Below are 24,497 nucleotides of genomic sequence, written 5' to 3' on the forward strand. Positions count from 1 at the left end.
GGGCCTTATGATAACTTGGATAAGTGCCAGCCTGCCCATGAGTATGGACTAGATAAGTGACAAGTGACTTAAGGTGACAAAAAAAGGTGCAGCAAGCATAGTCTTTAAAAGATGGACGTAGTCACTGTGAAATCGCCCATCGGTTAGTGGGGTCCCACTGTGAAGCACTGAGCTGACAATTTCACTAAAAACTTGATGGTTTGAAACAAGATATGATGAATAATGTTTGAATGTGACACGCCCAATGGCAGTTACTTGAGAATTAAAAGTAGACCTGCTCTGAAGCATATCTGTCATTATCCCCCAGTTTGAGAACAACGGGGATCTCAGTTTACAAAGTGAGAATCATATTGTATTCAAGAAGGCTTGAAACTACAAATTGAGATCATAAGGTTATCAGAAAAGCATTTACCAAGTTCATCAAGCAGTCAGGCTGAGGGCCATTTTATTAAAGATTTCTAAATAACTGGAGATATTTAGGATACCACATTTGAGCTTTACTGGCCATTAGAATGAATCCAGTCAGCCACCAGATCCACTCATTGTATTGGGTGAATGGTTAAAGTTCATCTTTAGTTTCTCTACATAAATCTTACCTGCATTTTATTTTGATGTTAAGAAAAATACTTGTATTTCAAGAGCGTTCCCTTTAAGTGCACTGCAAGCCATACATCTAATAATGGGGACATAAGAAATAGATCAAAGTAGCCTTTTACCCTGGTCCAGATAGTGTGAAATGCTCTGTGTCCACCCGTGAGGTACATTTCATGATGTTGGGTTTTTCAATTCCAGACACTGCCTAACCAGCACTATTTATGGTTTCATTTAGTTTGGTTTTTCCCCATTAGAAAAGGGAGAGTGGAATACCTTAATGCACAAAGGTGTCCCCTGGCGCCTCAGCTCTCCCTATCAGCCCAGACACCCTCTTCTTTCAACATCATGCCTGCAATGTTCCCTGTTGCCTTGGCAACCTTACGGCCAGCCAGGCCTTTTACTCGCTCTGGATACACAGCGACTTCTGTTCTTGCCCCCAAGCAGCTGAAGGAGGATTCACTTAGGTGGTGCAAAGAAAAAAGGTGCATGCATGCCCTTTTCCGTTCTCCCCAATGGACGATTACCATAGCTCCACACAAACCGAAAAAAGCCTTTTCAAATTGATGTGGTGGTGAAATCTGCACTGCATACATAGTCTGAAAACCACTAGTGTGCATATAGGAACAGGGTAGACGCTGTTAAGGCTCAACGATGTAACGTTTTGGGTTAAAAAGACGCATTTCCACTGCAAGGAAATGCCATACAGAACTGTTGAAGAGTTTGCTACAATATACTGTAAAGTAAAACACTGTTTCTCTGTTCCTTTTATCCACAGCTCAAGTTCACTGTACAGGGCAAAGTCATCCCTTTTAAACAATTCAGCATTTTTAGAAATAAGCTTATGGGTTTTATTTCCAATGAGAAGATAACCATCATACATGTGACTTTAAAACAGGCGATGGCGATTTGCCAGGCTTAGGATAAAGATTGGAAGCAAGATGAAAGTGATAGCCCGGCTTTATAGCTAAAGTTAAAAAAAAAACTATGCATCAGCATTTCAGGATGTACGTATAAAAATTTGTAGTGAGTAACATTTGCACCAAATCTCTGATCACTTGTCTTAACTGGGCCATTAAGTATGCTATATTTTTATATTTTTAAGGAATTTTCTTCTTCTCCTCCTATGCACCTGTCATTGACCCAGGTGTGCAGGACTTTCTAATTGGTAGTCAAAAGGTGAAACTAGTCACAAGCAAACAATTGCTTACTAGCAGGCTGCCCACAGTGCGCATGGAAGATGCTGACTTGCAAAAACTTGCCTATATTTGCTGAGCAATAATGTGAAACGTGACAATTGCACTTTTTAAAACATGTTGGTTTAGGTGTTGAAGCACAGCTTTACTTTAAAGGCAAACTGAAACAGTTTCCAGTTTGCGTTGCATTTTATCAAGTTTCACTGCAGCCTGGTGAGTAGTTGTCCAGTGTCTGCAACCCAGTCAGCATATTCTGCACAATCTGCTAGTTAACAAAGTTATTGCAAAGAAGTTTTTGTTGCAGCACCATCTTTGTGACCAATTTCACAAAGCAACAGCTGGGAACCTCCAGTAACCACCTGCCAGCCTTTTGGAGAATATAGGTTTTACTTCAGGACGCCTGGGGGGGTTGTCAACTGGTCACAAGTGGCCTCTGTGACTGAGCCCTTAGCAAAGTCAAATTAGTTGACAGGAACTGCAACTATCTGGCTAGCGAGAGAGATATCACTATCAACACCAATGGAGTGCTGACAATATATTTGAGAACATTTAAGATTAAAACACACACACTGAGGGTCAGTCAGTGAGATACAGCACCTGTAAAGAGACAAGTGGCATCATATGAAAGATGAAAAACAGTAAAAATGAACACTGTTGTTGGCAAGAGAGTTTCTGAGAGCACATCATCAATAACTCCAGGTTATTAGTTAATCTACATGCTGAATATTTAGTTGGTCAAGCAGCAGATTTTCTTTTTTTGAGGCCTTTAAAATATTGGTGTGTGAGACACTAGTATACGTTCGGTGAGAGTGTGTGTTTTCTTTTTAAAGGAGCACAGCACTGAGACATGTTAGCAGGAAAAGAGCCTCAGTCAGTGCAGCAGAGATTTTAAACTGTTGTCTCTGAAGGTCATTACATCACCATTTGACAAAAGATTCCTCCTGGCTCCATCTCTTAACACATAGATAATGGTATAAAATTCACTACCCATTTTTGAGGTTTCTTGCCTTTAATAGGTAGGTCGGTGAAGAAGAGACAGGAAAACAGGGAGAAAAAGAGCAGGGGAAGAAATGTAGCAAAGGGCCTCGAGCTGGAATCAAACGCAGGTTGCTGTATTTGACTCTGAGGCACATGGTCATCTGCTCAACCACTGAAGTAAACGATCAACTACCAAACATTTATTTTAAAAAACATGTATGAGACCCAAAATGCTAAAGTATTTATTTAAATTCAAACAATATTCAGAGACACAGTGAGATGCCCGTCATATGTCACTTGCTCTGCTCTGTTAAGCTAAGTAATTAAACAGGTTTACATAACTGTGGATTCTGGGACGTGCCAAGAGTGTCCAGCTGGCAAAATTGTCTCGTTCCTTAAAAGTGACAGTACGAAATACCAGCACAGATTGCTTGTAGAATCAGCACAGGTGTCTTTAGCACTTTGCTTTATTCAGGAAAAGTAAAGTTTTAAAAAAAGAAGTAAAAAAAAGTTGTAAGGGTGATAACTAAAGAGCAGTTTCTGATTCGCCATAATATCTCCAGCACACAATGTGAGACATGTACTGACCAGGGGGACAGTTCCCAGGCTCTGTTACGAGGCATTGTAACGAGGATGGTTATCACTTTGTCTCCTCAGCTGTATCTCATCAGCTTTGACTGCCTGGTTTTATCTTGAAGGGCCTTTTACTCAGTGTATGTTTTTCTTTCCTTTGGCAGAACAATTTGTTCTGTTCTTAACAAGATCTTCCAGTCTTATAGACTCCCTAGTCAAGAGCCTCTTAAAGCTTACAGAAACAAAGAAGGAAAGAGGCAGGTGGTGCACTGGAGTTTTTTTTGTGTGTGTTTTTTATTCTGCTTTTCAGGAAGAAAGTCCACACACAGTGGAGGTTTTTATTTTGGCATGTTACTTCCACTGAAATGTTCCGAATTGCACATTTTGTAACATGTTGAACTGGATTTGCAAATCCTTTCTACAAATACTTGGAATGTATTAGCTTTGAGATTGAGCAAGTATGATGATTAGGAGTGTGCTAGAGAGTGAAAGAAAGAGACATGCTGTTTTTGCTGTCTTAAACCTCGACTTAACTCTTTTTATATGGCAGCTGAAGAGAAGAAGGACAAATATGGAGTTTTCTTGGAGAGATCCTTGACTGTGGCCATTCAAGGTGACGGACAGATAACTCTATTGCGGCAGTTTTGTTGACACTGGCCAGGAAAGACACAAATCACTTGAGTAACCTAATAAGATAATTACTCAATCATAAATGTAAACAGTGACTGAAGTAGAAGCTTTGAGGCTGGGATAAGCTGTCCCTTCCTGGCCTCTTTTATCTGCTTCATTCAGCTTGGCCGATCTTTCACAACAAGTGAGCCCAAAAGTGTGTATTAATCCAAACCTTATATGGGAGTCTAACATTCATGTCCGATGCTCACATGTTGCTATCTCGTTGTTGTGCCGCTTACTTATACAGTAAAACCCAAACACTTAGCACAGTGGTTCTCAAACCTTTTTCTGGCATGCCTCACTTCAGAAGTTTAAAATAACTTTAAAATAACTAAAAACCACCTTGCTGATGCTGAGTTTGAACTTCATTTTATTGATCATGCCTATGTGTTCAAATGCATTAAGTTGCTGCCACGTGGTTGGCTGATTAGATAGACAAGTCCATTAATATTCTATATATATATATATTTTTACCTTACTAAATCCCATTAAAAAAATCCAATATAAAGCTGTACTAATCAGTGTTGGTCAAGGTACTTGAAAAAAGTAATTAGTAACTAATTACTGATTACTTCTCCAAAAGAGTAATCCTGATTACTTATTTTCAAAAGTAATTAGTTGCTTTTGTTACTTTGTCACTTGATAGACCTTTCAGCCCAATTCTGCTTTGTCTCCATAATTTATTATATAAAATGTAATCAAATTAAATAGTCTCCTAAAAAAGTCCTAGCACATAAAATAAAATATTTTTTGTGTTTACACTTCAAATAGATGCAAGTAAAACACAGCAGAAAATAAAATCAAAGACTCAGCTGCACTGTCTCCTGTTGTTCACCTATTTTCACCTGTTTAGCAGGAGTGGAGCAGGCGGAGGTTTGCGCGTTGCCGCAGTGGTTATGTCAGTGGGATCTGGGGTTTTCTCTGTGAATTTCACATTCATGTCAGCGTGCTAAGTACTTGCTAAGAAGTTTAGGGTTTTTTTTCGCTGTAAAAATAAGTTTTCTCCCCACTCAGTGTACAGTGGGCGCTTATATTTTTGTCACTTTTTACAGAGTCAAACTCAAAGTAAGGTCAGTGCTTCCACGCTTCAAATGCTTTACGGTCATACTCTCTGCCGCACTCGATTTATTATCCATTGTTGATCTGCACATGTATGTTTCCACAAACGTCGCACGCGCTTATGTCATTGTCATGAGACACTCTCAAAAACAAATGCACGGTTTAGTAATGCAGTAACACAGCATGATTACAGGAAAGTAACAGTAATCGAATTACTTTTTTGCTAAAGTAATCCCTTACTTTACTCGTTACTTGACAAAAGTAATCGGATTACATTAGCTTGTACTGCGTTACAGCCCATCTCTGGTAATAATCACAAGTACTGCCTGTATAGTGAAAGTCTGGAACTGCCTAAAAAATAACCGCTAACTAATTCAGTTATACATCTGCACTGTGTTCATTAAAGTGAATGTGGACACAGCCATTTATTTTGAGTCAGCCTTGCACTCATCATTCTCCTAACATGACAACTCGCAAGAGAAAAATCACATATTAATCTACTTCCAAAACTGGTTCCCAACTACTCAGCATTGGCCAGCTGTTTTAAGTAATAATTCACCCATAAGCCACTTTAATGTATTTTTTATTTACGTTTGTTTAATGTATTGGACATCTTTATGGGACCCATGATGGGAACAGAGAGCCAAAGGGTAAGAAATTACCAAGACGCAGGCTAATGCAAGATGTGTCCGATTTAGTTTTTCCATGAGACCTTTGACGATACCTAAAGCCTCAATCCTTACTTGTTAATGAAAGCAAATGATGGCAGAGTCCCCCAGAAAATCAGTCAGTTGGTCACCTTGAAAAGAAGTCAGAAAAGCAGTCAGTCAGTCAGTCACACAATCACAGTCGGATTGGAAAGCAGCTACCCAGCCAGCCAATTAATCAGCCTGACAGCCAGTCATCCACAAGACTGATGACATAGTGGGAACATACGGGAAATGGAAAAAAGCTGATGAAAGCTTTTTTTCATTTCAGACAAATATCGTCATAGATGTGAAGCACTTTGCACAGCTCAGTAGGATAGGACAGGAGGGAGAAGTTGAATGTGTAAATGATTGTGTGACTGAATGATCAATGTATAAATGAGTCTCTGGTCAGTGCTTTTTTTGGAAAAATTTGTATGATCACCTGCACTAGCACCATATTTTTTGAACGTTTTATGTGTTTCCTTCTCTCTATTATGACCAATAAAAGAAGAAAGACCATATACAGTATATTTTCCAGTCAACAGAAAATGCACCATATAAACCGTTTTGTTCCTTCTCTTTGATTGGCTGTATATTATCTGTCAGGGTCATGTGCAAATGTCAGCCAGGCCATGCTGGGCTTAGTTAAATGTTAGAGGCATTAAACTCTGAAGAACCAATAAGACCTGTCAAATAGTGGCAGACGTCCATTCACAGCCCTGCAGGGGAAGGCGCTGCAGTTGATTTTCTCATTGTGACTAATGTGACGTCAAGGGGAGCTCGAGGCGGATGCCCCTGACGCATCTCAATAGTGTTTTGTGCTTGGACCAGTCCAGGGATGAATGCACACATATTCTGCCTCTGTCCCACCAAAGAGGAGGCACACACACCAGGGAAGGGGGAGAGGAAACGCTTTGAGATGTGGCAGGGGGATTATTAGTGCTGTGGACACGTTCTCCATGATGTCAGCCATCTGACGATTCTCATGTTGATGAGGTCAACTTCCTTCTGGCTAAATGGGAACGGATTATGGTTTTTATTGGATGTGTATGCCTTTTCTCACACTCTTTCCAGTTTACACCTAAGGTAGAGAGTATTTCTACCCCAGTATTGCAAAAGAGTCCAGTTTTTGCACCAGTTTATCTTCTTTAAAAAAAAGAAATTTAATTTAGTAAAAAGACTTTGCAACCTATTTAACTCTTATAATTAGAAGTTATATTTTCTCTTTAAAAAAAAAAAATTCAACAGATTGTTGATGCTTGTAAAAGGACATCCTCAATTATGCTTTATAATTGCATCAAGTAATTTTCTGACAGAAGTGGCTTAAGGTTAATGTGCTACAGCATTTGCATTATTTTTTCTCAGTAACACAGTAATAAGTGGAACGCACTTTGATTTCCTGCTCTTCCATTATTTGATTTACGAATAAAATTCCAACACAAGTGCGGTATGATCCAATCTACGAAGCGCTTATTTTGGTTTGGCCCTTTTCCCCCTTCCACTGTCAGAACATGTGTGTGCAAGGGGAAAGAATGCTATTTGGCAACACAGAGTGGATGCTTTGGCTGAAGTGAATGTACTGTTGTTATTATTATTACAGTTATTATGGTTATTATGATTACTATTATTATTGTTGTTGTTGTTTTTAAAACCAGCTTGCAGTCAAATATACGTCCTTTCAAAACCTGTTGTCAAAGATTGAACTCATTAGAAAATTTACCAATTCAACTCATTTACCAATTCAGGCTGGGGGCTAGAGCCTATCCACACACTTGAAGTCATACTAAATAAATAAATACATAAATAAATGAACATGGTGTTGGTATGCTCTGGAGAAAAGAAGAATGAAAGTCAGCAGAAGCAAAACTGAATACATGTGTGCGAACGAGTGGGAGGCAGGTGTAACAGAGAAGCTGTGAGGAGTTCAAGTGGTGAAGTTGGATGAGATTAAATACTCTGGGTCAACAATCCAAAGAAATAGAAAATGTACAAGAGAGGTGAAGAAGAGAGTGGAGGCAGGGTGGAGTGGGTGGAGACGAATGTGAGGGGTAATAGAAAGATAGCAGCAGGAGTGAAAGGGAAGGTTTACAACAAGCTATGATGTGCGGTTTGGAGACAGCGGTACTAACAGAAAGACACGAGGCGGAGCTGGAGGTGGCAGAGCTGAAGATGCTGAGTTTTTTGGTTGGGAGTGATCAGAGAGACAGGTCAGGTTGAGCAGTTTGGAAACAAAGTTGCTGAGATTGTTTGGACGTGTGCAGAGTAGGGATGTATTGGATAAAATATGCTAAAGATGGAGGTGCCAGACAGGAAGAAAAGAGGAAGACAACTGAAATGATTCAAGGCTATAGTGAAGTAGAAAGTTGATGCGACAGCAAGAAGATGATCCGCTATGATGAGCTCTAAAGGAAGCAGGTGGAAGAAGATGATGATGAGGTTGTTAGCACTGTTGCTTTGCGTGGGTTCCCTGTATACCACAGCTTCCTACCACAGTCCAAACGCATGCATATTTGGTTAAATGATGATTCCAAATTTTGTGTAGATGTGAAGGTGAGCATGATGGCTGTCTGTCTCTCTGTGCTAGCCCTGAGACTGAGCAGGGGACTGTTCAGGGGGTAACCTGACTCCAAATCCCCAGCAACCCTCAGTTGGATGAGCGAAAGGAGATGAATGGATAGATTTGGATAGAACAAATAAAACATAAAGTACTCATCTCACTGTGAATAATAATGAGGCTCATACCACAGCAACATACTTGTATGCTCGCTGTAACAGAGGGAAGCAATCAGGCATTTGAATTACTCCATCATCATCATCATTGTAGAAAAGGAATGTAATTAAAAGTTAGTGTTGAGAAGCAAAAAGATGTGTATTAAATGTATATTTTCCTCATACTTAAATTACATAAATGTGTAGTAAATGTGTAGTACACACATTACATAAAGTAATCCAGACTCTAAGATAAATACATGAATTTAAAATGACATGTGCAGTATTTATTTATTTATTTATTTATGGTCCTGAGAACTGAGCCTAGACGTCAGAGTGCTTTTCTTCCCAGCTGGACCAAAAGGGTTGTGTCAGTTTTCTCGGAAGCGATTGATTTGGGACCAGCCATCTAGAACAGTAATTCAATAGACACACATTACTGATGTGTGTTTGTCTAGTTCCAGTAAAGCTATTCTGATTCAACTGCTGGTTTCGTGTTATTCTCAAGAAAACTTTGTTCTTTCACAACGCTCTTGACTTTAAACTCTTTGAACCTTGAGTTTTTCTAAACACAAGACTACATCAGAGAATTTAAAATAAATAACTGGATCACTGGTGTCCCGTTTCACATCAACTGCTCTGGAGCATGATTCATCTAACATTGTTATTGCACTCATCTGTTGTGTAACAGCCAGCCCATGTGCGTGTTGTGTTTTTTACGACATCGCTACGCAGGAGAAATCATTTCAGGGTTGTAGTGCTTCAACTAGTTAAATGTTTGACTTTTCCGAGTCTGGCATGAATTTGACTGTATCGTTCTTCTCATGTTTGAATACTGAATGAGCAGAGATCCAGTGAAAGGATGCCAAAAGAGCAAAGAAAAATGACAAATATGAATATTTCCATGTATTTGATGTGTCTCCATAGCAACAGTTTTACTTCTAAGAACTAAAACAGCTGCTTTGTCAAACAGCCTTTGCTGTTTTGAGCATTGTGTTAAGCAAAAATACAAAATACTAGCTGTCGATAGCAGTCACATATTTGAGTGGCCTCTTCAAAAGATGTTTTTCCAAACACATGTGGTTTTGTCTGTTTAAAGCAAGGATTTTGATTTAAAACTTTCTTCAGGCATAATCTCTGCCCTAAACCAGAAACCAAGGCCAAACAAACAGAAATGATATTGCGGCTAAGCCAGTGCTGAGGGTATATGACCTGCTCATTTACATGAATATGTTACCGTAGGCACTGAGGAGCTGAGTGTTCGCATAAAGCTTAGAGTTCTGTTGCTGTGGAAGATAAACATATTTATTCAGCCTTTCCTCACCTTTGGTTTCAAAAAACGCTGATCCATGTATAGGGAAATGCAGTTTCACTGGTTTGTGAAGCTGCATAATTGTGCCCGTTGAGGCGTCTGCCGCTCCCACATCATCAATAGACAATACAAGACAAGAACAGATGCAGCTTCTGCAATACAATGGGCTCTGACAACATGGAATTACAGCCCATGCAGCTGAAAAGTGGCTTTTTATTCCTCTGCTCCTGGGAATGGCAATAAAGGGTGTGACATACATTGAATAAAAGCATTTATTCTCAAACAAAGATGGCAAAAAGGAGACATAGCTAGCATCTGGACGTATCTGTCAGTTGTGAATCTCCGCTATAAACAAAACAAACATGAAGAGGAAAAAACTAGGCGGAGAGAAAAATACTGGATGCATGAGGATTCGTGAAAAAACAGAGGCATGTGATACATCAGGCTTTGGACTCTCCAAAAACCACATCGGCTCAAAGGGGGCTTATATTATGTTGTGCAGAGTTGTGTGTTCTTGCATGTGGGCCGGTTCTGAGCTCATTGAACAGCTGTGAGGCAGGCTGCAGGTGAAAGATGAGTCAAGTCCTACGGGGAGACATCAATCATTGATGGACTGACACATCTGAGAAGAAAGGCAGGGAGAAACAGAAGGAGAGCCAGCAGAGAACAGACAACAAACGCACTCTTACACTGTAGAGCTCTGACCTTGTTGAGATGTAGAAGAGTCATTGTTGTCCAGGCCAGCCAAGCCCCTCGAAGCACATTTGAAATCAATCATCCTGGAGGGGAGAAGCAGGAAATGATGCAATCTGTGACAAGGAGTGGGACCCTAATCATACTTTCTTCCCAGAAACACTGGTCATATCCTGTACTTACACATTCATTTTCACTTAATGTCAAAAGTTGGATTTTGAGGGCCAGAGTTGCTTAAAGATTTTCAAATAGCGTCACATAGTCCTCTCTGTGCTCCAAGATAGCTTTGGTTAATAAAAAAAGACATGCAGAACCTGGAGTGATTTCTTGTACAGTCAGGAAAGTGAGTTTCTTATCAAAGACGACATACGTAGGAATAATTAACACAAAATGTTTCTTTTTTTTGTTGTGTAAATTCTCCCCAGCTGTATAAATATAACCTTTTAGAGATGCAGTTTCATCATTTCCAGCATGTTAATTAAAAATGCACAATGCAACAACAAGAAAGTTGACTTACAACAAGCTGATAAAGTACAATAGAGGAATTCAGGAGAGTATTATACAGATAGGTATCCAGTAGTGGCAGGAAAGAGGGGGCAGGCAGTGAAGTTTATAAAGGATACACTGAGAGCCTGAGCAAGACTGCTACATGAGTAGATGGAGTGATCTCAGGTGGATAAGCCGGATGGAGCAAAAACAGATGGATAAGTCGGTGCTTAAGAGCAGGAGGGGAGGAGGTTATGCAGGTATGTCAGCTGGTAAGCTGAGAGCTGGAACCACAGGAAGGTGACACCTACGCTAAAGGTAGGCAAAGGTTGACACCGAAGGAGAGCGTACTCCGGCATTAAAATATTTGTGCACACAGATTCATGTTTAGAGACCTTCAACCTTTTCTTGCTAGTATCCTTTCTAACACTCAGTGCCAGACAGGCAACACACTTTCAATTTCAGTTTTCTTTGTATAGCAAAGAATTAAATGCTTTACTCCTGCTTTGAGCAAGCATTTGGGAATGAAGAAAATGATGGAGGAAAAAAAATTAAAATGATCCCTTTAAATAAGAAAAAAAAAAAAAACTCTGGCAGAGCCGAGCTCAAGGAGGGCAAAGACACAGGAATATAGAGAGAAATACAGTTGCACTTCCAGAGTCTACAGAGGCTCTAGGCAAAAATTCACAGGATCCCCTCAACCCAGCATTCATCACCATTATGTTATGAATAACTGGAAACCAACAATGACAGTCCTATAAAACAGCATGTACAACATTACTCTAGAAATAACAGAGACCATGTTTTTGATGATAACAATGCTCAAGACCAAGATGGCTAGTTAGGAAGCGCTTAACCTGTAACCGCTATCTTCTCTCTTCTTTCAGCCTGTTAGTGATACCAACAATTTGACTGCAAGTGTCCTGACTCTGATCATCACGTCATGGTCAGCAAACTGCTGTAGCTTATGTTAAGTGAACCATCTTTTCTGTATGGAGTTTGCATGGGTTGTCTCTGTGTAAACCGGCTTCCTAGCAAAGTCTAAAGACATGCAATTAATGGGGTTAAGTTAATTGGTGATTCAATAGGTGTGAATCTCTCTCTGTGTTAGCCCTGTGTCAGATTGGTTACTTGTCCCGGGTGTACCCTGCCTCTGTCAGCTGGGATGGGCTCCACTTACCTTATTTTACCACAATATCATCAATATAGCAAATGGAATGTAAAAGTCTGTCAGGGTCCTGGGACTGGGCGACCCAGGATCCCTGGGCAGTCATGGACCTGTGTATTATTATTATTATGTATTTTTGGTGTCGTTTCCCCTTCTCTGTGCGTGTACATATGTGTGTTTCTCTGTGCTGTGTTAGTCTGTGTCCCACTCATATGTTTAGGCGAGGTATGGGTGTGTATGTCTGCGGGTGTGCCTGGAGGATGGAGCTCGGCCACCTGCAGGCCTGAGGGGTGTGGCCCTGCGGAGGGACTGGCCACACCCGAAGCCACACACCTGCCGCTGATCAGGGCTCGTCGGGGGAGCTACTTAGGAGAGTCTTGGAGCTCCCACCGACGCGGGATCATTGAGTTATCTTACCAAGTCAGTGTGTGTTAGCGTAGGTCTGTGCTGTGCGTATATGCCCGCCGAGGGTTAGTGTTGACGGCTGCGTCTCTGGTTTCCCTACAGGAGGAGGAGTGGTCCGGAGAGGCAGCACGCACGGGGGTGCGGAAACACAACAGCGGGGAGCACGAGCACAGATATCGGAGGGAAGCACGCACACGGGGTTCGAGGGAGCAACGGGGAGTTATTGTATTTACAGCCTTTTCACTGTAAATAAAGAGCACTGTTTGCATCGCAGAGTCTGCATTTTGGGTCCTCCTTTCCCCACATCCCCACGGTCTGCCAGCCAGACCGTGACAAAGTCACAACTGGTGTTTACTTTACACAAAGCTGTATTTAAAACCCTTTATGAAACACTAAGACTGGGGAGAAAACATAACGTTTTTGGACTTAACTTTTTATTGCTGAATAAACACTGTTAGAGGAATGAATCACCAAGTGTATTTCAGCCAAGAACAAACAAAAAGATCCTAGCACAGTGTGTTTGTAGGTGTAAACTTCTTATTAAAGAGCTCAAGGCAAGACAGAAAATGAACAAAGAAAATCTGGATCCAACTGGTGAATAACTCTGACAAAAAAAGCCCCCCCAAAAAATCAAATTATGCTAAAATGATCTAAACACTGTGCACGCAGAGTCCCAGTTTCATACAAAAACCACTGCCAAACAAAAAACTAAATAGTACTGAAGTTTAAATGCAAAGCAATTCTCCTAGGGTGTCATTAAAATCACATTTCAGCCAAACTGATGTTCAAAGCAAATTCTGACCATCAAGAACTGAACATCTCAGCAAAGAGCTCGACTTAAATGGCTTAAAGCACCTTTGGGAGAAGAAAAGAGTACTAAGCAATCACTGCCCACAATAAAGTCAGAGAGATGTGACCAACAAGGCCACTGGGACTTTTTCTCTTTTATGATACAATCGGTCTTTTAGTGTTAAAGTGACTCATTGGTAACAGGATGTGCGGGAACATCAGCCCAGGCTCATCTTTTGACCCTCTAGATACTGAATAACCTTTGGCTGATGGGATTTAATTGATACATAAAAGCATGTGTGAGGCTATGACACAGGAATGTGCTGCACTGACATATGAGTCAGTAGCCGGTGTCAAGCTTTCATCAGTTATAATGGATGTGCTTTTTGATGGAGTGAAGTGGTAAAGTTTTTCCCTTTCACTCCACTTTTAAGTGCTATCCCTATTAAACCTTTTGTTGTCAAGTCCACTGAAAAGCTAAAGAAAAAACTGCACTAAAGCGAGACTTTTATAATATTCAAACATGTAAGGATTATTATTTTTAACAAAACAGCTTCCCAGCAATCTTTCTGCGTTAACAACTAAATGATACACTGATAGGTTATGCAAGTTCCGTCACACACTTGGGATCTCCTAAGCGTAAAGCCCCATCTCATATTTTTAGCCATGTGGGTAATGTGGTCTCTGTGACACTTAACTCGCCTGCTGCAAGCTCTTAGCAGTGCTTCTCTTCCCTGTACTTATGGAACAATAAAGAAGTGGAAACAAACCAGGTCTTATTTTTTAAAATGTGTTTTCCAACTTACCCCATGGAGAAAGCCATGCAGACAGTTTTGGTTTTTAGGTATAAGTGCTGAGACATCTGCTCTGACCAGTGGGGTGAACAGACTTTTATTTGTGCTGGCCTGAACGCGTAACATCTACACATGAAAGCCATCTGTTAGTTTCTTGTCTTTTGCAGTTTACAATTAATATGTTTAACATGTGTTTTTGAAAAGGCAGTAATGATCAACATTTACATCTGCCAAAGACGCTTGATTGATTTGGTTTGTTTGCACAGTGATTCAAAAGGTTATGGAAAGACTTGCAATTTCAATTTAAGAGAGTTGGAGTTTGGCCCAACTTAGAAGTGGGATCCAGATCTGGGAGTCAGTGGGAAAGATCTCATCCCATCTCCTCCTGGGGAAATACTTTCCATCTCTTTTCAGGGGACACTAAGGCGTTACTAAGCCGTCTAAAAGATAGAATCTCTCCAGCGTGTCCTCGGTCTGCCTCTGAGTGTTCTCCCAATGTGACATGCCCGGAATACCTCACCTAGGAGGTGCCGTGGAGGCATCCTGGTCAGAAGCCTGATCCACCTCAACTGGCTCTTTTTTGATGTGGAGGTGTGGCCTTTCCATGAATTACAGTCTTATCATGGTGTAGGGGTCTGTGTGCCGTAATGATCCTGCAAGTTATGTTGTTGGGGGCAATTTGCCCCAAGTAGGCTTCCCCAAGGCAAACTGGTTCTAAGTGAATTATAGTAAACTAAGAGCAATTCACGAGATCTTTTGGAAGAGAAAACACTCCCTACATTACGTGAATGTGGGTTACTGAGGCCTCACCTTGGAGCCAGGTCCCAGGGTGGGGGGCTTGTCAGCAAGTGTCTGGTGGTCAGACACCTAGCTGGGCTGAGTCTTAAGGAGTCAGATAGGCTGGTTCTCCTGTTGTTGTACCACAGGAGGGGCCATGGTCAGACCTCCAGTTACTGCAACTGGCTTTGCATACAAGGAACACTAAGGGAAGGTGTTAAGCTCAAACAAGCACCCTAAGTGTATTTTAAGTGGTTTTTTGAAAGTGTAATTTTCTGTCACTGGAAAACCTTCGTAATGAAATAAAGCATAAACCTGCAAACTGTCTATAGTCTTTAGTTCTGGCCTGAACATCTGTAGCAAAGTATCGCTCAGGGTGGCCTCCTGTCAGCTTTAAATCATAACTTTATGTTTTTGAACACTCTCCATTTGATATCATGTGCCAAAGACTTATTAGATATCTGAAATTGTACTGTAAAACCTACTATGAAATCAGCAGAAAGTTTTCAGTAACTCAGATACACATAAAGGTGGGTGGATTTCCCCGAGTCAGAGTTTCTACATCAAACAGTAGCAGCACCTGTGCAAACCTCTCACCTCAGGCTAAAATATTCTTTTTTCCAAAGAAGGAGGGAGAACCCCCTAACAGGTGCGGGGCTTACATCCTCCTATCTACTAAAAATCACAAGGTTTATATCAAAGCTTTGTACTGGATACCAAAAACCTTGCTAACTTCTTTTTTCTGCAAGATGAACAGTATAACTTTCAAACACATGAGCTGCCCTCGGCTTTCAGGGAGATATTTGCATCCTCCAGGTTGTAAATGAACAAGGAGCAAAAATAGGCTCTTCTCTTTATCTTTGATTATTACTGTTACTGGCTTTATACATAAAAAAAATACAGTGAGCTGTGGTTCTCTGGATTAAAATGCCTAGTTGATGCCAGAGGTCAGAGGAGAATGGCCAGATTGCTTCAAGCTCAGAGGAAGATAACAGTAACTCAAATAACCACTCTTTAAACTCAAGCTATGCAGGAGGGCATCTGTGAATGCACAGAATGTCGAACCTTGAAGCAGATGTGTTAATGCTGCAGACGACCACACTAGGTGCCACTCTTATGAACAGGAAACTGAGGCTAAAATTCAGACTGGCACACTAAAACTGGACAACAGAAGACTTGAAAAAAGTTTGGTCTTGATTTCTGCTGCAACATTTGAACTGTAGGGTCATGATTTGGCATAAGTATGAAAGCATCCATCCTGCCTTGTATCAGTGATTAAGTCTGCTGCTGCTGCTTCTGATGTAGTAGTGTGGGGTGCACTTTGGGGCCCTTAGTATAGTTTAAACACTACAACCTACATGAATATTGTGGCTGACCATAACCACAGTGCACCCGTCCTCTGATGGGTGTTTTCAGTAGGATATCACACCGTGTCAAAAAGCTCAAATCATCTCAGACTGGTTTCTGACCAGTTCACTGTACTCAAATGACCTCCACAGTCACCAGATCTCAGTCCAACAGAGCATGTGGTTAGGATGTGGTGGAATGGGCCAGCAATGGGAGATTCACATCGTGGTTGAGTAGCTGACAAATCTGCAGCAACTGTGTGATGCTATCATGTGAATATGGACCATAATCTCTAAGGAATGTTTCCAGCACCTTGTTGAATTTATGGCACAAATAATCAAGGCACTTATGAAAAGGAAAGTGTTCCTGATAAAGTGTCGAGTGAGTGCATGTTTCATTTTTGAGATTTTTTCTTGGTTTTTTTGTTTGTTATTCAACGTATTAACATTCAGTAATTTATTTTTATATATCATAGTTCTTGTTCATGTCAGACTGGATTTGGGTTTAAATGCTGGAGGAATTTCTAAGAATGTATTATCCATGTTACCCAGCCTAATTTTATCTTGCTGATGACACCAATGCTTCTCACTCTGCACCGTATGCAAACAGTACATCCTGCTTCTTTGAAGCACTGAATTGATAAAACACATAATAGGCTTTAATATGAGCAAGAGACAGAAAGCATGGTGTATTTTTGTCCCAAAGGACTGCAGTATTAAACCACTTCAGAACTAAAATCTAATAATGACATCATTTTAACTCAATTAATCTGTTGTATTTGTAAAGTCATCATTGCTTAATGGGATCTGTCTTCACTGAGATAACCTGCAGCGGAGAGGTTATCACATTGAGACCTTTTAACACCGATGATCAGAGAACAGAACAGTCTGGAGGAAAGCAGGACCAATTAGTAATAGGACTGCTACTTGTGCAGAAAAAAAGCATTTCAGCAATTAAAAGTCAGCCTATGTTACACAAGATGTGCTTTTCAGTAATGCAGTACACACGCAAATGGTGGGCAGTCATGGAAATCTACTTATACGACGTGTCAAAGACCAGATTTTATTCAGATGGAACATAAGGAAAAGTATTCACGCACAGTCACACACTAGCACATGCAGGACTGTGTTACTACAGAGAGTAAATTGGGCTGAAGATCAGCTAAAGAAATATATAAATAATGCTTCTCAGTGCAGAGACACTTAACCCAATGAAAGCACATGGCATCCAACTTCCAACAACAGAAGTATTTATACCTGTGCAGCATCATCAGGCAAGATGGAGGAGTGGAGAATGACATCAAGAACAGGTTGTGAAAAGCCCGGTGAGTAATGATGAAAGGCATATGTAAATTGCCCCGGTACAGTCTCAGCAGCAAACTGAAACTCTACAGAAGCTGCATCCTGTCAACCCTTCTAAATAGGTCAGAATGTCAGTGCATGGCCAAGCACAATGTTGACAAACCGTCATCTTTGAAGCAAACATGCAAGCAGAAAAATCTGGCAAGTCTTACAGCCAAAGAAAATAATCAGTGACCTTCTCCATCAGTGTAATATAGATGACATGGGGACTATAATCACAGAGAGGGGATAACGATCTGTTGGTCATTTTTTTCATAATGAGCAATGATCCCTTTACAAAGGTGGCCCTTTGAAATGGCAAAGGGCTAGCAAAGAAGAGAAACACCAAAGTAAACATGAAGAAGGACCGCTGAGGAGGAGAGTTGAGCTGTACATGGGCATCCATTGAGAGCTTGGCTAAAGAAGAAAAATAATGACTGTTTGCAATAGTAAGTGTAATAATTCAAATACAAACTGGAATGTGTGAGGTTTAGTTGCCTGTACAGTATGTTCTGAAGCACATCGGACCCAGCATCCTGTCTGTATGTGCTGCCTGACAGCATGCTTCTTCCGAACATTCCCCTCTTATCTTAGCCAGCTCTGCTAGAGTTTCTAACTCTTGTGTAATTTGGGTAATACTTTTCACAGCTCCAAACAAGTGGATAATTTATCTGGATTAAGAAAAGTTAATGCGTGTGCCACACTGATTACCGCTTGTTGAAAACCCGACATTGTAAAGAGCCATTATTTAAATCCTTTAAGCTTTTCCTGTTTTCAGTGGACTCAGAAGCTCAGAAAATACATCAGTATGATTTGATTTATCTTGCCACATGAATGATGTCAGCGCATTTTAAAGTTGACTGAAGAATCACAGTTAAGCACTTGATGCACTCCTGTAATCAAATCAAGCACAGTTTTCACAAATGAGCACTCAGATTAAGGACGTGTGTCCATTACCTGAGTTTTCTTTGTAAATACATGAAAATGTAGAACTTCTCTGATTCACTGACTAGGAATAATAATGTAGTAACCATGACAGAGAAGCTTCATGACAGCAGACTTTCATGTGTCTTCTCCTATGAAATGTTCAGCCAGCTGCATATGAAGATATCGCTTTCCTTTCATGTCCTTCTGCATGCTCACACATTTTTAACACCACGCACTCCTGAGCGAGCCTAACTGGAGCCACATAGCCTCAAATAACCTCCAGAGCAGGGTGTCAAACAGGAGGAAGATGCCCCCGTGTTAATTACTGGTCTCTCACCAGGGGGCTAGAAGGACCTCGGCTATATTAAACTTTCTGAGACACTCTGACCCTGCTGCGGCATTCACACTGCTGTCAAAGTTCACATGCATCTCTTACATTTTTGTGAAATGTAGAATAAAACATGTTATTATTATGTGTACTTGGAGACGCCTCTATCATTTTCAGCTGATCAGAAACGCTGAGCTGAGCCTACATACCTGCACAGCTGCAGAGCAAAGAATTCTCTGTGTTTTAAATGTTTCGTGACAACACGGGATTTTTCTTTGAAAGAGCGTCTTACACAACAGCACATGCTTTCTCAGGAGATTTGGCTTGAATTTGAACATGTGAACTTCAGTTGCCCCGACACGCCGCTGCCTGTACATCTCAGGAAAGAAATGGGAGCTCGGAGGACAAATGAAGTAATACTGTTACACCCTAATAAAAACCCACTGTAAGTGAATGGGAAACCAGAGTACTACACTGCCTGGAATGAATAGCAAACACACGGCAGCCCCAAGTTAAAATGCACTTGTGTAACAAATTAAGCACGCTGGGCTCTTTCATTTTTATGAACATCTGTAATTTGTGAAATTAAATGTGTGTGATCGCTACAGTGTTGTTTTCCAGGCTGTACAGTTTAACAAGCGGCAAGAATGATTGGATTTTGTTTTAAATGATTATACAGCAAGGCTCACACTGGTGCTTATTCTAACTGAGTCACAATGATGATGTTAACTTGGTAAGGTTAGCTTAGCCGCCACAACTTCTACTTCCTCTACTTTGTTATTTTCACCATCACAAACTTGTTACACAACTGTCTCAAAGATGATCTCATCATTGGCTCTATGTGAAGTTTTAGAAGAAAATTATACTCGACGCAAAACAAGCCCCAGCTAGCTCAGCCCATAACAAGTAGCATATGGCAAAGTCTGACTGATGCATTTTCCCTTTAAGTCTGCTTCAGATTAATTATTGTGCAACTTGTTTCTAATCTTCAAATCATTGTAATGTTCTTGCGTTAGTTTGGAAATACTATGCAGGATGGACATTAGTTTGTAACATTATATGACAGTCATGAATCTACTTTAAGAGGTGGATTTCCTGGCAGAAAAAAAAGCTGCATTTGTATCTTAGATTTTTGTGTTTGTGGCTGTTTGTGTTTTGTGAGAGGGAGAGAGAATGAGAGAGAGCTCAGCAAACAGTGGACAGTCCAGAGTGATGAAGCAGATGGTAATCACACAGTCTAGACAGGAGGTAGGCGAGTAGGAGATAGGCCGCACTGTTAAATAACCACCCACAGGTGCAACATTTTAAAGCCTCTTTTTTCCAGCAGACTCTACTGCACAGATTTCTGCAACATAATAAGCAGGCAGTAGCTCATCATGATAAACTAACAGGACAAGACTTGAATATTAATATGTTTGAATAGGGGGAAAATGGTCCTTTATACACCATCTTTTATTTGAACTGCACGCTTTGCTAACAGAAGACAAAAAAGCATATGCTAAAGCAAGGCTGTGAGAGAACCTCAGATGGCCAGCGTGTAGCAAGTATGAGTTATAACACCCCCACATTGTCTGTTGTTTGCTCCGGTACTGTTCGCTACCTGTGGGAAAAAGAGCGGATTTTCCCTCTGACATAGTGTGCAGTGCTCTTACCCTAGAGTCTTTTACATAGAAATCAATAAAAACTCATCTCACTCCGCTGACACGGTTTTAACCAAAGTTTTGAGACCACTGACCTGCAAACATTTAAAATTCGCAGCGCATCTGTATTCACGAACCTGTGAATAATGAAGGGCACAGCGGCATCTTTATGTAAAAGATCATATTCTGTCAATAAGACTGGATAATCACAGACTGCAGGGGCCTGCCTGCGCAGCCTTCTGCATAGACTGATAGCACAGAACAACAGGACTGGAGGCCACATCTGCACACTGCACACGAAACATCAGTCATTTCCTGATTGTCAGCAGCAAATTAACTTGGTCAAATGAAGATGACTTTCTTTCATGTTGTAAAATGCAAAGGAAGCGCTATTTCCCACTGGACAGACGATGATGTGTCTGTCATAAAGTGCTGTTACAGTGGACCTGCCTTGGCCTGTGTTGACACTTCATAAAGATTAACACTGATGTAGTTATTCACACATTAACAGCAGTGAATTAAGGAATCTTAATCAAATAACATGTGAAGCACTTAGACACAGAAAAAAACATGCTGTCACAAGAGCTCAGTGGAGTGCTTGTGCCCTCTAGTGTCAGTGTTGTATGTTTTCTCACAGCGAAACATTTCATGAATTTGTCACACTTTTTTAAAAACTAGAAAAGGCTTATTTTTGCCTTATGCAACACCTACTGAGATCATGTTTTAAATAACTTAACTTTTAAATTTATAACTCAAGTCTTAAGATTTTTAATTTTATTTCACGTGTGATTTACATCAAGCACCTACAGTAGAAGGAAAACATTTCTAGAATAGTGTCAATATGATTGTCTGTCTCTGTGTTGACCCTTCAACTAGCTGGTTACCTGTCAAGGGTGTGCCCCCCCTGTCCTATGGCGTTGTGGCACCTAGGACAGGCTTCAGCTCCTGTACTATGGATGGATGCTTTTGAAATCCCAGGAAAATATTCCAAATTATTATTAAATAATAAATTATTATTGTTTGTGCCAAACCTTGCAGTAACACAAATGGCCACTTGAGGCTGACACGAAAAACTACGCGAGTCACTTTACACTTTCCAATTTAACAACCTGCAATTTTAAAAGGGGTCCCTCTACTTTTTCCCTTTGTGACAACTGTAGTTACCTGTATAAAATAAATGAATCTATGGTAATGAACCATTAGAGCTGTGGCCACTAGTGACAGATCAAATACACTGTTCAGTTATTTATTTATTTTTACATGCTTTTCCCCCCTCCTGGCCAAAATAACCATCCCATTTAATATCACAGCGAAACACAGATTCACCTTGCTAACCAAGTGAACTAACCAGTAATTACATTATTGGAATTTCAATTCAAATATGGTCCTATTTTTACATCCTATTTAAAAAGTAAGCAAACAAAGAAGTATGGTCACCTTAAATACCAAACTGGAGGCTTAATGTTAGTCCCAAAGCTATGGCTGCTGTCATGGTTGGACAGTGAGAAAAAATTATGACGCTACATTGACTTTGCCCACTGGGTCCATCTGAAACGTATAAAGACTAAAATGTACAACAATGGACTTATCGTTTTATTCTGTGTGAGCAAAATGAGTAGCTAAGGCAGTACAATCATCAGAGAAGTGTTTACAGGGTTCCTGTCAGAGAGGTGTTATCCCACAGGCTCCGGACCGGATACTTTTTTTGCAACTAGCGTATCGCCCCTTGGTGGCTATAATAATATTGCTGGTTTAAGGCACCAGCGTTGACTTACCTTTAGACCTAGGAGTTTATTATAGGTGTGGAAGGTCTGAGCTCATTTTATATACAGTCTATGTTCACTGCATACTTACTTCTGTTCCATATATACACATTTTCAACAGTAAATATTTGCATGCGGTAACAGTTCTGTTTAAAAAATCTTTACATCTAGAGGGTTAGGGTTATCTTTAAAGTGCCCGTGCATCATGGGCGATGCACTCCTGTGTTTGGGATGCAGACATAGTGCCACCTGGTGGACTTTGTTAAGCTCATACAATTGTGTCCAGCACAGTTTAAAAACTGTAAATAAATATGAAAAATAAAACTACCCAGTAAAACAGGTTAGTCCTAATAAGGGTTAGCCAAAAATATGTATTCTGAAATTCTGAAGTTAACATCTCACGTCTTTTGTAGTCTCTGTATATTATTGTAAAGGGTGTAAAAAAACAGCGCAGAAGTATTAATTCATGAAAGGTGCAAAAACATATGATGCTCACTGCGTGGTGATTAACTGTACCTATTAAAGTAGCTGAGCCAGAGTCCGCTGTGGCGTTGAGGAGGAGCTCAGTTGTTTATTCATTCACGTCAGCCCCTCTTCCCTTCCCTTCCCTCCTTCCTGCTACACACAACGGGGACCCACCGTTGTAACTGTTTTTCCCATATTAAAATTAACCACAGCCACGTCGCCACCATAAACCGATTTTGGAATCAGGTGAGTTGCGCTTTTATCTTCCTTTGGAGATTACAATTGGAACAGAAATGTATATGTGGCGCTGGCGCGTTGACTTGTCCGGCCCGGCGAGGCGGAGGAGGAGTATTTCAACCGTAACTTATTAAATTCCTCCTGACCAGGCTCGAAAATGTATGCGCGTTATGTGCGGCGATTTCACCGTCTGTGCGCTTTAGGCGACTGTCTTTCGGTGCGGCTTTTCACGCCGTGCCGAAAACAACCGCGCGATGTAGGTCAACAACTACAGCCAAAATGTCGTCTTTTCTTTTTTTACTTCCACATTCTCTCATGCCACAAACAGATGGCGTCGAGAGAGGGGGATGGAGAGAATGGGGAAAGAGGCGCATAAAGGAGTAGGGGCGACACCAGGCCACATTAGCCATCACTAATCTAGACCATGCACATGCAACATAACCCACCCCGTTCGTGCCAAAGACGTCTTGCAGGCCTGTCTTCAACAAAGTTTTTGCCGTTAAGTTGTCGGGTCTTTCTTTTTAAAGATGCGGTGGAAGTTCTTTTTTGGACCTGGGGATGATGGTTTATTTTCAGTAGGCTGAAGTGTCGGCAGTGCCAGCGTTAAGATAAGGCTGGCCACTTTCAGCTCTGGTGTATGTAACGCATAGTCGAGGCCACATTTTGGTCACAACCCTGCGCAAAGGGGGATATTTCGACACCGCAAAGCACCGGGAAGATGCACTGCAGTAACCTGTAGCCAAAGCGGCTTGCTGCTGCTATGGGAAAGACAAGCTACCACCAGTTGGCTGACTCCTCCAAGGGCTGTCAGAGATCAATGATAGGCCACACAGGTATCCTCCACTGCACTAATGAGGTCAGTGCATCTAACACTGGCTTGTCAAGGGATGTGAAGGTACTGTAGGGCTGTCCCATTTGTGGCACTCTGTGCCATTAAATGTAATGAAATGCAAAGCCAAAGCCAGTAATCGTACTGCTGACCCCTTGCATACCTGCCATGCAGTGTCTAATCATGTAATGAGGACGGTGCACTGCATGCAGCAAGGCAGCTGCATACTGTGCATACCAGTTGGCAGCTCAGGGCCTATAGATGTTCTCTGAGTCACTGCACTTCAGTGGCTGGCAGTAATTAAAAACATATCCTCCCATTGCGGTCTAAGGGTCATCTAATTGATGGTCATTTAGAGGGAAATATTTAAATGACTCAGCAGCGTTCACTAAGGTATCACTGCTGTGCAGATCCTAATTCATGCTGCAGAACTTGCCATTAGCCTCTTTCAAAGTGATGAATGAGTGTCCTGAAATCATGCTTTGACTTAAATGACTCAATCATCCCAGTGCCCACGGGAGAACAGGGCGTCAACCGCCGCCGTTCACCTCAGGCTTCTGTACTGTTACTGTAGCCATTTCGGCTGAGCATCTTCAGTCAGTTTTGTCTTTCTGTTGTTTCTGCACGAGCGTTAGGTGATGTAGGTTCAATGTTTTCAGGTCGAGGAGTCCACTTCCATTGTTGTCTTTCAAAGAGTTTATCTGTTGGCTCCTGTTGTACTTTTTCCTGA

At 41.0% G+C, this 24,497-nt stretch overlaps 1 protein-coding gene and 1 long non-coding RNA gene across 2 annotated transcripts in view; one reads left to right on the forward strand and one right to left on the reverse strand.

Moving 5' to 3' along the window:
* Positions 1 to 10,019: 10,019 nt before the first annotated feature.
* LOC143415591 (uncharacterized) lies at positions 10,020 to 10,737 on the reverse strand. Its single transcript, XR_013096024.1, has 3 exons — positions 10,656 to 10,737; positions 10,485 to 10,558; positions 10,020 to 10,364 (listed from the first exon to the last, which is right to left on the reverse strand). It is a non-coding gene; the product is annotated as an uncharacterized LOC143415591 (long non-coding RNA).
* Positions 10,738 to 22,787: 12,050 nt separating this feature from the next.
* The window catches only part of znf710b (zinc finger protein 710b), a 28,923-nt gene continuing 27,213 nt past the window's right edge, over positions 22,788 to 24,497 (forward strand). Inside the window, exon 1 of the mRNA XM_012920852.3 lies at positions 22,788 to 22,947. The gene's annotated coding sequence lies outside the window, so the exon portion shown is untranslated. The remainder of the gene's footprint in view (positions 22,948 to 24,497) is intronic.

This window comes from Maylandia zebra, linkage group LG1 (assembly GCF_041146795.1).
Source record: "Maylandia zebra isolate NMK-2024a linkage group LG1, Mzebra_GT3a, whole genome shotgun sequence".
Taxonomy (NCBI): Eukaryota; Metazoa; Chordata; class Actinopteri; order Cichliformes; family Cichlidae; genus Maylandia; species Maylandia zebra.